Below are 15,895 nucleotides of genomic sequence, written 5' to 3' on the forward strand. Positions count from 1 at the left end.
GAGATACTGGGATGGGATGCATGTGGTTGAGAGATACTGGGATGTATGTGGTTGAGAGATACTGGGATGGGATGCATGTGGTTGAGAGATACTGGGATGGGATGTATGTGGTTGAGAGATACTGGGATGGGATGCATGTGGTTGAGAGATACTGTCTGGGATGCATTTTGTTGGGAGATACTGGGATGTATGTGGTTGAGAGATAGTGAGATGTATGTGGTTGAGAGATACTGGGATACATGTGGTTAAGAGATACTGGGATGTATGTGGTTAAGAGATACTGGGATGCATGTGGTTGGGAAATACTGGGAGGTATGTGGTTGGGAGATACTTGATAAATCGGCCCCAGTGTGCTGATAAAATAAATTGTCTTTTATTGCATTCAAATGCAAGGATAACAGCAAAAAACTGATGACTTTGTGGGTTTTACCCCTTAATCATGTTGTATACTGCATTATACACGTTCTCAAAATGAGGCTAACTCTGTGTAACTCTTCTATTACTCCTGATTTTCTGCAAATTTAAAGGGACATTATACACTCATTTTTTCTTTGCATAAATGTTTTGTAGATGATCTATTTATATAGCCCATAAAGTTTATTGTTTTTTTTTAAATGTATAGTTTTGCTTATTTTTAAATAACATGGCTCTGATTTTCAGACTCCTAACCAAGCCCCAAGTTTTAGGAGATTACCGACGTATACCTACTTCAGCTTGCTCCTGTTTGTGTAAAGGGTCTTTTCATATGCAATAGAGGGGGAGGGTCTTATTTCCCACTTGCAGTGGGTGTTCCAGCTACCTTTTCAACAGAGCTAAACTGAGAGCTTCTAAGTAAGTTTTATACCGTTTTATACTGGATTTTTATATCAGTATCTGTATCATAGTAGTGTCTATTACATGCAGTTATATGAAAATTGGTGTATACTGTTCCTTTAAGCCACCTAGTGGACAGAATGCTTTTCACCCTGTGATTCAAAAAATAATGATAAACCTTAATTTTGTGCAGTTCAAGAGCACACCCTTTTAACCCATCTCAACTTAATGGTATCATATCTGTGTAAATATTTCAATGCTTATTGGAAAAGGGACAAATCTATCTGTTTAATCATGCCTTTGGGGGCCAATGTATCTAAATTAAAGAGGCATTAAAGTCATAGTTCATGGTTCGTGCAATTTTAAGAGACATTTAGCTTTACTTATATTGATGAAATTTACTTAATTCTCTTAGGCCTAGATTTGGAGTTCGGCGGTAAAAGGGCTGTTAACGCTCCGCGGGCTTTTTTCTGGCCGCACCATAAATTTAACTCTGGTATCGAGAGTTAAAACAAATGCTGCGTTAGGCTCCAAAAAAGGAGCGTAGAGCATTTTTACCGCAAATGCAACTCTCGATACCAGAGTTGCTTACGGACGCGGCCGGCCTCAAAAACGTGCTCGTGCACGATTCTCCCATAGGAAACAATGGGACTGTTTGAGCTGAAAAAAAACCTAACACCTGCAAAAAAGCAGCGTTCAGCTCCTAACGCAGCCCCATTGTTTCCTATGGGGAAACACTTCCTACGTCTGCACCTAACACCCTAACATGTACCCCGAGTCTAAACACCCCTAACCTTACACTTATTAACCCCTAATCTGCTGCCCCCGCTATCGCTGACCCCTGCATTACACTTTTAACCCCTAATCTGCCGCTCCGTAAAACGCCGCCACCTACGTTATCCCTATGTACCCCTAATCTGCTGCCCTAACATCGCCGACCCCTATGTTATATTTATTAACCCCTAATCTGCCCCCCACAACGTCGCCGACACCTACCTACACTTATTAACCCCTAATCTGCCGAGCGGACCTGAGCGCTACTATAATAAAGTTATTAACCCCTAATCCGCCTCACTAACCCTATCATAAATAGTATTAACCCCTAATCTGCCCTCCCTAACATCGCCGACACCTAACTTCAATTATTAACCCCTAATCTGCCGACCGGAGCTCACCGCTATTCTAATAAATGTATTAACCCCTAAAGCTAAGTCTAACCCTAACACTAACACCCCCCTAAGTTAAATATAATTTTTATCTAACGAAATAAATTAACTCTTATTAAATAACTTATTCCTATTTAAAGCTAAATACTTACCTGTAAAATAAATCCTAATATAGCTACAATATAAATTATAATTATATTATAGCTATTTTAGGATTAATATTTATTTTACAGGCAACTTTGTATTTATTTTAACCAGGTACAATAGCTATTAAATAGTTAAGAACTATTTAATAGTTACCTAGTTAAAATAATAACAAATTTACCTGTAAAATAAATCCTAACCTAAGTTACAAATAAACCTAACACTAGACTATCAATAAAATAATTAAATAAACTACCTACAATTACCTACAATTAACCTAACACTACACTATCAATAAATTAATTAAACACAATTCCTACAAATAAATACAATTAAATAAACTAGCTAAAGTACAAAAAATAAAAAATAACTAAGTTACAGAAAATAAAAAAATATTTACAAACATAAGAAAAATATTACAACAATTTTAAACTAATTACACCTACTCTAAGCCCCCTAATAAAATAACAAAGCCCCCCAAAATAAAAAATTCCCTACCCTATTCTAAATTAAAAAAGTTACAAGCTCTTTTACCTTACCAGCCCTGAACAGGGCCCTTTGCGGGGCATGCCCCAAGAATTTCAGCTCTTTTGCCTGTAAAAAAAAACATACAATACCCCCCCCAACATTACAACCCACCACCCACATACCCCTAATCTAACCCAAACCCCCCTTAAATAAACCTAACACTAATCCCCTGAAGATCTTCCTACCTTGTCTTCACCATCCAGGTATCACCGATCCGTCCTGGCTCCAAGATCTTCATCCAACCCAAGCGGGGGTTGGCGATCCATAATCCGGTGCTCCAAAGTCTTCCTCCTATCCGGCAAGAAGAGGACATCCGGACCGGCAAACATCTTCTCCAAGCGGCATCTTCGATCTTCTTCCATCCGGTGCGGAGCGGGTCCATCTTGAAGCAGGCGACGCGGATCCATCCTCTTCTTCCGATGTCTCCCGACTAATGACGGTTCCTTTAAGGGACGTCATCCAAGATGGCGTCCCTCGAATTCCGATTGGCTGATAGGATTCTATCAGCCAATCGGAATTAAGGTAGGAATTTTCTGATTGGCTGATGGAATCAGCCAATCAGAATCAAGTTCAATCCGATTGGCTGATCCAATCAGCCAATCAGATTGAGCTCGCATTCTATTGGCTGATCGGAACAGCCAATAGAATGCGAGCTCAATCTGATTGGCTGATTGGATCAGCCAATCGGATTGAACTTGATTCTGATTGGCTGATTCCATCAGCCAATCAGAAAATTCCTACCTTAATTCCGATTGGCTGATAGAATCCTATCAGCCAATCGGAATTCGAGGGACGCCATCTTGGATGACGTCCCTTAAAGGAACCGTCATTAGTCGGGAGACATCGGAAGAAGAGGATGGATCCGCGTCGCCTGCTTCAAGATGGACCCGCTCCGCACCGGATGGAAGAAGATCGAAGATGCCGCTTGGAGAAGATGTTTGCCGGTCCGGATGTCCTCTTCTTGCCGGATAGGAGGAAGACTTTGGAGCACCGGATTATGGATCGCCAACCCCCGCTTGGGTTGGATGAAGATCTTGGAGCCAGGACGGATCGGTGATACCTGGATGGTGAAGACAAGGTAGGAAGATCTTCAGGGGATTAGTGTTAGGTTTATTTAAGGGGGGTTTGGGTTAGATTAGGGGTATGTGGGTGGTGGGTTGTAATGTTGGGGGGGGGGGTATTGTATGTTTTTTTTTACAGGCAAAAGAGCTGAAATTCTTGGGGCATGCCCCGCAAAGGGCCCTGTTCAGGGCTGGTAAGGTAAAAGAGCTTGTAACTTTTTTAATTTAGAATAGGGTAGGGAATTTTTTATTTTGGGGGGCTTTGTTATTTTATTAGGGGGCTTAGAGTAGGTGTAATTAGTTTAAAATTGTTGTAATATTTTTCTTATGTTTGTAAATATTTTTTTATTTTCTGTAACTTAGTTATTTTTTATTTTTTGTACTTTAGCTAGTTTATTTAATTGTATTTATTTGTAGGAATTGTGTTTAATTAATTTATTGATAGTGTAGTGTTAGGTTAATTGTAGGTAATTGTAGGTAGTTTATTTAATTATTTTATTGATAGGGTAGTGTTAGGTTTAATTATAACTTAGGTTAGGATTTATTTTACAGGTAAATTTGTTATTATTTTAACTAGGTAACTATTAAATAGTTCTTAACTATTTAATAGATATTGTACCTGGTTAAAATAATTACAAAGTTGCCTGTAAAATAAATATTAATCCTAAAATAGCTATAATATAATTATAATTTATATTGTAGCTATATTAGGATTTATTTTACAGGTAAGTATTTAGCTTTAAATAGGAATAAGTTATTTAATAAGAGTTAATTAATTTCGTTAGATAAAAATTATATTTAACTTAGGGGGGTGTTAGTGTTAGGGTTAGACTTAGCTTTAGGGGTTAATACATTTATTAGAATAGCGGTGAGCTCCGGTCGGCAGATTAGGGGTTAATAATTGAAGGTAGGTGTCGGCGATGTTAGGGAGGGCAGATTAGGGGTTAATACTATTTATGATAGGGTTAGTGAGGCGGATTAGGGGTTAATAACTTTATTATAGTAGCGCTCAGGTCCGCTCGGTAGATTAGGGGTTAATAAGTGTAGGCAGGTGTCGGCGACGTTGAGGGGGGCAGATTAGGGGTTAATAAATATAATATAGGGGTCGGCGATGTTAGGGGCAGCAGATTAGGGGTACATAGGGATAACGTAGGTGGCGGCGCTTTGCGGTCGGAAGATTAGGGGTTAATAATTGTAGGTAGCTGGCGGCGACGTTGTGGGGGGCAGGTTAGGGGTTAATAAATATAATACAGGGGTCGGCGGGGTTAGGGGCAGCAGATTAGGGGTACATAAATATAACGTAGGTGGCGGTCGGCAGATTAGGGGTTAAAAATTTTAATCGAGTGGCGGCGGTGTGGGGGGACCTCGGTTTAGGGGTACATAGGTAGTTTATGGGTGTTAGTGTACTTTAGGGTACAGTAGTTAAGAGCTTTATGAACCGGCGTTAGCCAGAAAGCTCTTAACTCCTGCTATTTTCAGGCGGCTGGAGTTTTGTCGTTAGAGCTCTAACGCTCACTTCAGAAACGACTCTAAATACCGGCGTTAGAAAGATCCCATTGAAAATATAGGCTACGCAAATGGCGTAGGGGGATCTGCGGTATGGAAAAGTCGCGGCTGTAAAGTGAGCGTTAGACCCTTTAATCACTGACTCCAAATACCAGCGGGCGGCCAAAACCAGCGTTAGGAGCCTCTAACGCTGGTTTTGACGGCTACCGCCGAACTCCAAATCTAGGCCTAAGTATCCTTTGTATTTCTAGCTAGGTAGGCTCAGAAACAGCAACACACTATTGGGAGCTAGCTGATGATTGGTAGATACACGAATATGCTTATTGTCATTGGCTTAACAGAAGTAATTATCTAGGTCCCATAAATGTAATGCAATGATGCTCTGAAGCTGACTTTAAAGGGACATGACTGGCAACATTTATTTCACGATTCAGATAGAACATACCATTTTAAACAGCTTTCCAAATGATCTCTATTGTCTAATGTGCTTCATTCTCTTTGTATCCTTAGTTGAAAAGCCTACCTAGGTATGCTGGGAGCTAGCTGCTGATTGGTGTCTGAACATATATGCCTCTTGTCATTGGCTTATCAATGTGTGCAGCTAGCCCGCATTAGTGCATTGCTGCTCCTTAAATAAAGGAGACCAATTGAATGAAGCAAATATTATAATACAAGTATATAAGAAAGTTGTTTCAAATCTGAATCATGAAAGAAACATTTTGGGGTTTGTGTCTCTTGACGCTTGTGTTTAAACCCTTTGAAGGTGTTAAACAAATAGTTATATGCAAACAAAAGTCCCACTATAAAATGCTCTAACACATTAAAACTTTTTTTTTGCACTTTTATGACCCTTTAAGACCAAGATGTTAATGCACAAAATACAAATCAGTCTACATCCTTAACCAGACAGATAGTTCAGCATGCTAAGGCACTGTGGCTGAGCTCTGTAGCAACCCAAGGATTGCAGGTTCGATCCACAGCAAGGTCCACTCAGCCTTTCATCCTTCCGAGGTCGATAAAATGAGCAGTGCCTTGAGACCCTTACGGGTGATTAGCCGCGCTTTACAAGTACCCAATACATACAAACCAAGGTGCCAATGTTTGTATAGTAGATCTACATTAAAACAAACTAGAGGCTGAACAGAGAAGAACAAGTAAATGCTGCATGAGTTCTATGTGTCCAACATAGCAGAATCATTTGAAACAGATGAGCACTGCTTAGTAAAAATGGTCCATAGGGCACATGTCTTCAGCACAGTTTGCTTTTTGCCAGTCAGATGACTTTTACACATAATTCATGGCGAATGAACTGCGGTAGTTTCCTCTGTTCTTGCAGGCTCCTGATTAAAACACTACCCATGCCGGGACTCCCTTCAGTCATTTAAATATCTCCAGAGCCGCAACATTGTTCCAGTAATGTCTTAAAGATGAATATTGTTTATTGTAAATAGCAGGGCTCGTTGGTGATCTTATACAGGGTGGGAGGGATAGAAATTTGTACAGAAGGCAGTAGATTGTGATTTCATATTAGTGGGACAATAATAGCAAATAAATATTTTGCTTGCATCGACAATTCCCAAATGAGAATCTGGCTTTTAACCCATATGTAGCGGATCCCTCAGGGTAGGCTGAGAGTGTAATAGAGGAGGTACAGAATCTCTACACAAGAAAACAATAATTCTCTGGTGGATAACAGCATCAATCACATTTAAAGTTTCTGCCTATCACCCGGTTGCTGGGCTGTGAAATGCACGGTTAATGCAAGCCGAAGGCACAAGAGCAGAATCCCTACGTCTATGTGCAGCAGGAGCGCATGTACTGGTTTAATAACATGAGGTTAAGAAAACCCTTTTATTTCACTGCGTGAGGAGTCAGCAGCTTTGAATTTACACAGATAGAGTGCTGTGATTGGCTGCAAGCAACTGGTCCTCTGTGACCTGTGCTGCTATTGCTAAAGGATTCTGGGTAAACGCAGATCAAATTGTATTCTACTCCCTGCAGTGGTTCTTCCTTCTCTGTTGTACTACAATACAACCCTATTAGCTTCAGTAAAGAGAAGCACATTCCCTCAGTGTTTATTAATCAGTAGCTCAAACTGCTTGGTGTACAAAGATTCATATTGCCTTGAAGAACATATATTCATTAGACTAGGACAATATACAGCTTACTTGGTTTTCTACATAACAGTATTTCCTCACATTCCCTTTAGAACGCAGGATGCAAAGCCATGTCTACAGACCAGAGTACTCCAGCCTCTCTAGTGGGCTACATGTAATAAATCTTGCTTGATGAATAAGCTAGCAGCTCTGAAACCTCACCTAGGTAGCCCCCCTTAAATGCAATAAAAACTGACTTAAAGGGACACTGTACCCAAAAAATTTCTTTTGTAATTCAGAAAGAGCATGCAATTTTAATCAACTTTCTAATTTACTCCTATTATCATTTTTTCTTCGATCTCTTGCTATCATTATTTGAAAAAGAAGGCATCCAAGCTTTTTTTTTGGTTTCAGTACTCTGGACAGTACTTTTTTATTGGTAGATGAATTTATCCACCAATCAGCAAGGACAACCCAGGTTGTTCACCAAAAATGGGCCGGCATCTAAACTTACATTCTTGCATTTCAAATAAAGATACCAAGAGAAAGAAGAAAATTTGATAATAGGAGTAAATTAGAAAGTTGCTTAAAATGTCATGCTCAATCTGAATCACGAAAGAAATTTTTTGGGTATAGTGTCCCTTTAACCTCATGCTCCCTATATATATATATGGGATGGGTGAATGTTTCTAAAAATTCGAAATTTAAAATGAATTTTGATACATTCGTTCAAATCGAATTTAGAATGTTTATATAACATTCTAACATTCTATTTTTAAATTTTAGTTTTCGAATTTTTCAATAAAATTCGAAAATATTAGTTTGAATAATAGAATTTTTAGCTATGAATTCATTCAATTTTAAAATGTAAGATTCAAATTCAAAATAATATTTCTAGTCTACAACTGTATTTAATAAATGTAATATTCAAATTCGAATGTGACATTCACATTCGAAAAATTGTATTTCTAGTCTATGGGGTTTATTTAACAAGGGCCAAATGGCCCCTGTTCCCCTTGTTTCTGCGCAAGCCTTCAGGCTCGGCAGAAACCCGAGTTAAGAAGCAGCGGTCTTAAGACCACTGCTCCTAAACTCATACGTCGCCTCTGAGGCGGCGTATAGCAATCCGCCTGATCATGTACGATCAGGCTGATTGACACCCCCTGCTAGCGGCCAATTGGCCGCAAATCTGCAGGGAGCAGTATTGCACCAACTGCTGGTGCAATGATAAATGCAGACAGCGAATGCTGCCGGCATTTATCGATGTGCAGCGGACATGGTTTGCTATAGTGGATCATGTCTGTCCGCACATATATAAATAAACCCCTAATACCGTTATTATTCGAATTCGAATGTGATATTCGAATTAGAATGTCACATTCAAATTCGAAATAGTATTTCTAGTTTACAACTGTGTTTAATAAATGTAATATTCAAATTTGAATGCTTCATTTGAATTTGAATGTAACATTCGAATTCGAAATAGTATTTCTAGTCTAATACTGTGTTTTATAAATGTAATATTCGACTTTGAATGTGACATTCGAATTTGAATGTGACATTCAAATTCTAAATAGTAATTCTAGTCTACAATTGTGTTTTATAAATGTAATATTCAAATTAGAATGTGACATTCGAATGTGACATTCAAATTCGAATGTGACATTTGAAAACTGTAAATAACATTCGATAATATAATTTTTAAGAATATTCGTTCTTATCAACATTCTATTATGTAAATCAAATTTCTACAATAACATTCGTTCTAACATTCGAATTGGAATATAAACACATTCGCCCATCCCTAATATATATGTGTGTGTATTTAACATAGCAGCATCTGGCACTGCTAAAACCTCTCAGTTTGAAGCATATGCAAAAGAAAATAAAATTTAATATGCATTTACTTCTGGTTTTGTATACAGAAATTATTTTTCTTTACTTGAAAGCAGTTTGTATCATATATTAAGACAACTTAGGAGTTGCTAAACAAATTGTGTGTCTTGCAAAGGAAAATGGCTAGTCACAGACATCTAGAGTTGTGAGATAATGTCAAAGAACATACAACATTCATCCCACTCGCTTACACTGTGATAGCCATTTTAAAGATATACATAAAATATGAAACAAAAGGTCATTCTTTACCATATAATTGTGGTACATGAAACTACAAGAAATTAAGGCCTAGATTTAGAGTTCGGCGGTAAAAGGGCTGTTAACGCTCCGCGGGTTTTTTTCTGGCCGCACCATAAATTTAACTCTGGTATCGAGAGTTCAAACAAATGCTGCGTTAGGCTCCAAAAAAGGAGCGTAGAGCATTTTTACCGCAAATGCAACTCTCGATACCAGAGTTGCTTACGGACGCGGCCGGCATCAAAAACGTGCTCGTGCACGATTCTCCCATAGGAAACAATGGGGCTGTTTGAGCTGAAAAAAAACCTAACACCTGCAAAAAAGCAGCGTTCAGCTCCTAACGCAGCCCCATTGTTTCCTATGGGGAAACACTTCCTACGTCTGCACCTAACACCCTAACATGTACCCCGAGTCTAAACACCCCTAACCTTACACTTATTAACCCCTAATCTGCCGCCCCCGCTATCGCTGACCCCTGCATTACACTTTTAACCCCTAATCTGCCGCTCCGTAAACCGCCGCCACCTACGTTATCCCTATGTACCCCTAATCTGCTACCCCTAACACCGCCGACCCCTATATTATATTTATTAACCCCTAATCTGCCCCCCACAACGTCGCCGACACCTACCTACACTTATTAACCCCTAATCTGCCGAGCGGACCTGAGCGCTACTATAATAAAGTTATTAACCCCTAATCCGCCTCACTAACCCTATCATAAATAGTATTAACCCCTAATCTGCCCTCCCTAACATCGCCGACACCTACCTTCAATTATTAACCCCTAATCTGCCGACCGGAGCTCACCGCTATTCTAATAAATGTATTAACCCCTAAAGCTAAGTCTAACCCTAACACTAACACCCCCCTAAGTTAAATATAATTTTTATCTAACGAAATAAATTAACTCTTATTAAATAAATAATTCCTATTTAAAGCTAAATACTTACCTGTAAAATACATCCTAATATAGCTACAATATAAATTATAATTATATTATAGCTATTTTAGGATTAATATTTATTTTACAGGCAACTTTGTAATTATTTTAACCAGGTACAATAGCTATTAAATAGTTAAGAACTATTTAATAGTTACCTAGTTAAAATAATTACAAATTTACCTGTAAAATAAATCCTAACCTAAGATATAATTAAACCTAACACTACCCTATCAATAAAATAATTAAATAAACTACCTACAATTACCTACAATTAACCTAACACTACACTATCAATAAATTAATTAAACACAATTGCTACAAATAAATAAAATTAAATAAACTATCTAAAGTACAAAAAATAAAAAAGAACTAAGTTACAGAAAATAATAAAATATTTACAAACATAAGAAAAATATTACAACAATTTTAAACTAATTACACCTACTCTAAGCCCCCTAATAAAATAACAAAGCCCCCCAAAATAAAAAATTCACTACCCTATTCTAAAATACAAATATTACAAGCTCTTTTACCTTACCAGCCCTGAACAGGGCCCTTTGCGGGGCATGCCCCAAGAATTTCAGCTCTTTTGCCTGTAAAAAAAAACATACAATACCCCCCCCCCCAACATTACAACCCACCACCCACATACCCCTAATCTAACCCAAACCCCCCTTAAATAAACCTAACACTACCCCCCTGATGATCTTCCTACCTTGTCTTCACCATGCCAGGTTCACCGATCCGTCCTGGCTCCAAGATCTTCATCCACCCCAAGCGGGGGCTAGACATCCACTGAAGAAGTCCAGAAGAGGGTCCAAAGTCTTCCTCCTATCCGGCAAGAAGAGGACATCCGGACCGGCAAACATCTTCTCCAAGCGGCATCTTCTATCTTCTTCCATCCGATGACGACCGGCTCCATCTTGAAGACCTCCAGCGCGGATCCATCCTCTTCTTCCGACGACTAGACGACGAATGACGGTTCCTTTAAGGGACGTCATCCAAGATGGCGTCCCTCGAATTCCGATTGGCTGATAGGATTCTATCAGCCAATCGGAATTAAGGTAGGAATTTTCTGATTGGCTGATGGAATCAGCCAATCAGAATCAAGTTCAATCCGATTGGCTGATCCAATCAGCCAATCAGATTGAGCTCGCATTCTATTGGCTGATCGGAACAGCCAATAGAATGCAAGCTCAATCTGATTGGCTGATTGGATCAGCCAATCGGATTGAACTTGATTCTGATTGGCTGATTCCATCAGCCAATCAGAAAATTCCTACCTTAATTCCGATTGGCTGATAGAATCCTATCAGCCAATCGGAATTCGAGGGACGCCATCTTGGATGACGTCCCTTAAAGGAACCGTCATTCGTCGTCTAGTCGTCGGAAGAAGAGGATGGATCCGCGCTGGAGGTCTTCAAGATGGAGCCGGTCGTCATCGGATGGAAGAAGATAGAAGATGCCGCTTGGAGAAGATGTTTGCCGGTCCGGATGTCCTCTTCTTGCCGGATAGGAGGAAGACTTTGGACCCTCTTCTGGACTTCTTCAGTGGATGTCTAGCCCCCGCTTGGGGTGGATGAAGATCTTGGAGCCAGGACGGATCGGTGAACCTGGCATGGTGAAGACAAGGTAGGAAGATCATCAGGGGGGTAGTGTTAGGTTTATTTAAGGGGGGTTTGGGTTAGATTAGGGGTATGTGGGTGGTGGGTTGTAATGTTGGGGGGGGGGGTATTGTATGTTTTTTTTTACAGGCAAAAGAGCTGAAATTCTTGGGGCATGCCCCGCAAAGGGCCCTGTTCAGGGCTGGTAAGGTAAAAGAGCTTGTAATATTTGTATTTTAGAATAGGGTAGTGAATTTTTTATTTTGGGGGGCTTTGTTATTTTATTAGGGGGCTTAGAGTAGGTGTAATTAGTTTAAAATTGTTGTAATATTTTTCTTATGTTTGTAAATATTTTATTATTTTCTGTAACTTAGTTCTTTTTTATTTTTTGTACTTTAGATAGTTTATTTAATTTTATTTATTTGTAGCAATTGTGTTTAATTAATTTATTGATAGTGTAGTGTTAGGTTAATTGTAGGTAATTGTAGGTAGTTTATTTAATTATTTTATTGATAGGGTAGTGTTAGGTTTAATTATATCTTAGGTTAGGATTTATTTTACAGGTAAATTTGTAATTATTTTAACTAGGTAACTATTAAATAGTTCTTAACTATTTAATAGCTATTGTACCTGGTTAAAATAATTACAAAGTTGCCTGTAAAATAAATATTAATCCTAAAATAGCTATAATATAATTATAATTTATATTGTAGCTATATTAGGATGTATTTTACAGGTAAGTATTTAGCTTTAAATAGGAATTATTTATTTAATAAGAGTTAATTTATTTCGTTAGATAAAAATTATATTTAACTTAGGGGGGTGTTAGTGTTAGGGTTAGACTTAGCTTTAGGGGTTAATACATTTATTAGAATAGCGGTGAGCTCCGGTCGGCAGATTAGGGGTTAATAATTGAAGGTAGGTGTCGGCGATGTTAGGGAGGGCAGATTAGGGGTTAATACTATTTATGATAGGGTTAGTGAGGCGGATTAGGGGTTAATAACTTTATTATAGTAGCGCTCAGGTCCGCTCGGCAGATTAGGGGTTAATAAGTGTAGGTAGGTGTCGGCGACGTTGTGGGGGGCAGATTAGGGGTTAATAAATATAACATAGGGGTCGGCGATGTTAGGGGTAGCAGATTAGGGGTACATAGGGATAACGTAGGTGGCGGCGATTTGCGGTCGGAAGATTAGGGGTTAATTATTTTAAGTAGCTTGCGGCGACGTTGTGGGGGGCAAGTTAGGGGTTAATAGATATAATACAGGGGTCGGCGGTGTTAGGGGCAGCAGATTAGGGGTACATAAGTATAACGTAGGTGGCGGTCGGCAGATTAGGGGTTAAAAATTTTAATCGAGTGGCGGCGATGTGGGGGGACCTCGGTTTAGGGGTACATAGGTAGTTTATGGGTGTTAGTGTACTTTAGGGTACAGTAGTTAAGAGCTTTAGAAACCGGCGTTAGCCAGAAAGCTCTTAACTCCTGCTATTTTCAGGCGGCTGGAATCTTGTCGTTAGAGCTCTAACGCTCACTGCAGAAACGACTCTAAATACCAGCGTTAGAAAGATCCCATTGAAAAGATAGGCTACGCAAATGGCGTAGGGGGATCTGCGGTATGGAAAAGTCGCGGCTGAAAAGTGAGCGTTAGACCCTTTCCTGACTGACTCCAAATACCAGCGGGCGCCCAAAACCAGCGTTAGGAGCCTCTAACGCTGGTTTTGACGGCTACCGCCGAACTCTAAATCTAGGCCAAAGTTTGCAATAAATACATTTGTCTTTTCTCCTATTTTAGTACTAGATTTATCTCCTCTTCTCAGTGAGATGCATTGAAAATGTCAGATAATTTTTTTTTTATTTCCAATGTCCCACAGATAATATCTGAAACAGATCTGGAAGATCTCACATTTGCAACCCACAAGTAGAAGAAGCTTTGATGGATATAGGCCACTATCTCCTATGACCTGAAACACATTTTTCTCCCATCAGTTAATTAAAGGGACAGTGTACTCCAGAATTGTTATTGTTTAAAAAGATAGATAATCCCTTTATTACCCATTCCCCAGTTTTGCAGAGCCTACACAGTTATATTAATATATGTTTTACCTCTGTGATTACCTTGTATCTAAGTCTCTGCAGACTGCCCCTTTATCTCAGTGCTTTTGACAGACATGCAGTTTAGCCAATCAGTGCAAATTCCTGAATAACTCCACAGGAGTGAGCACAATGCTATCTATATGACACACATGAACTAGTACTGTCTAACTGTGAAAAACTTTCAAAATGCTCTGAGCTAAGAGGCGGTTTTCAACGGTTTAGAAATCAGTTTGAGGCTACCTAGGTTTAGCTTTTCAAAAATACCAAGGGAGCAAAGCAAATTTGATGATAAAAGTAAATTGGAAAGTTGTTTAAAATTGCATGCCTTGTCTGAATCCTTAAAGTTTAATTTCGACTAGACTGTCCCTTTAAGCACCCCAGCACCCCATACATTTGTATTATACAGCAACTTCAATGCCCTATTGCACACCTTACGAGTCCATGTACAACAATACACCTCATTCTGAGCACGTTAACAAAAGAGCCAGAGGTTATTATAAACTGTTATAGTTTATAGGATTGAAAAAAGTTGACCACAAAGTGTGCAGGGGATATTGTTCGGAGACCACGGGGTAGATTTACTAAGCAGCGGATGTTCGCCGGAAACACTCGTTTGCCACTTTTAGGTGGCGGACTGCAATCATCCCGATCAGATACGATTGGGATGATTGACACCCTCTGCTAGTGGCCGATTGGCCAAGAATGTGCAGGGGGCGGCATTGCACAAACATTTCACAAGAAATGCTTGTGCAATGTTAAATGCCAACAGTGTATGCTTTCCGCATTTAGCAATGCCGGGCCGATTTGATTCGCTACAGCGAATCATGTCCGCCCGGCATTTGATAAATCGGCCCCCGCTTCTTTTTTACCTTTTGCCATTAGTATTAATATTATTATTTTTATAATATCTCTTTTTTTCTGCCTGCCTCTTGCTCTATGTATAGCAATGGACACAAAAAGCACTCCCTTACAAATTTAAAACAGTTTTGAGGTTTGGGGGTGCTTCATTATTGAATGGGGGTGTATAAGAAACTGCAAAAAACCTTGTAGAACTGTCACTGAAAACACTGTGACAGATTCCAATATTACTGTATTTTTTCTACTTCCTGAGCTCTGGTAATATAAAATATCTGCAGTTTGCCACTCTTTGGGGCATATGTATTAAGCTCCGAATGGAATGCAGGCTCGTCAGAAACAGCAGTTATGAAGCAGCGGTCACAAAGACCACTGCTCCATAACCTGTCCGCCTGCTCTGAGCAGGCGTACAGACTTCGCCACAATACGATCGGGTTGATTGACACCCCCCTGCTGGCGGCCTATTGGCCGCGAGTCTGCAGGGGGCGGCGTTGCACCAGCAGCTCTTGTGAGCTGCTGGTGCAATGCTGAATACGGCGAGAGTATTGCTCGCCGTATTCAGCGAGGTCTGGCGGACCTGATCCGCACTGTCGGATCAGGTCCGCCAGACCTTGATAAATAGGCCCCTTTAGCTCTATACAGTATATGCTGTAACAACAACTTGAAAAATATGCGTACTTAGTGTTCCACAGCCCCATTACCTATATCTCACAGTAATCACACTTGCCAACTGTCCCTGTTTTCCAGGGATGGTCACAGTATCGTCCTACTGTCCTTTTAAATCATTGTTCCTGGTGTTTTTACCTAATTTTTAAAATCTGCCCTGAGAACACAAAATTATGTGTGGACTGTGGAATATGTGAGTATTTGTACTAGAATCATATTGATTGCTTCCTGTAATGGTTTGTTTTTTATGCTGCGTGTGTTTGCTTGTATATGTATTCGATTTGTATA

At 39.5% G+C, this 15,895-nt stretch overlaps 1 protein-coding gene across 3 annotated transcripts in view; it reads right to left on the reverse strand.

The window, feature by feature from the left end:
• Window positions 1–15,895, reverse strand: part of CADM3 (cell adhesion molecule 3) — a 465,173-nt gene that overhangs the window by 313,736 nt on the left and 135,542 nt on the right. The window lies entirely within an intron of this gene.

This window comes from Bombina bombina, chromosome 1 (assembly GCF_027579735.1).
Source record: "Bombina bombina isolate aBomBom1 chromosome 1, aBomBom1.pri, whole genome shotgun sequence".
NCBI classification, from domain to species: domain Eukaryota; kingdom Metazoa; phylum Chordata; class Amphibia; order Anura; family Bombinatoridae; genus Bombina; species Bombina bombina.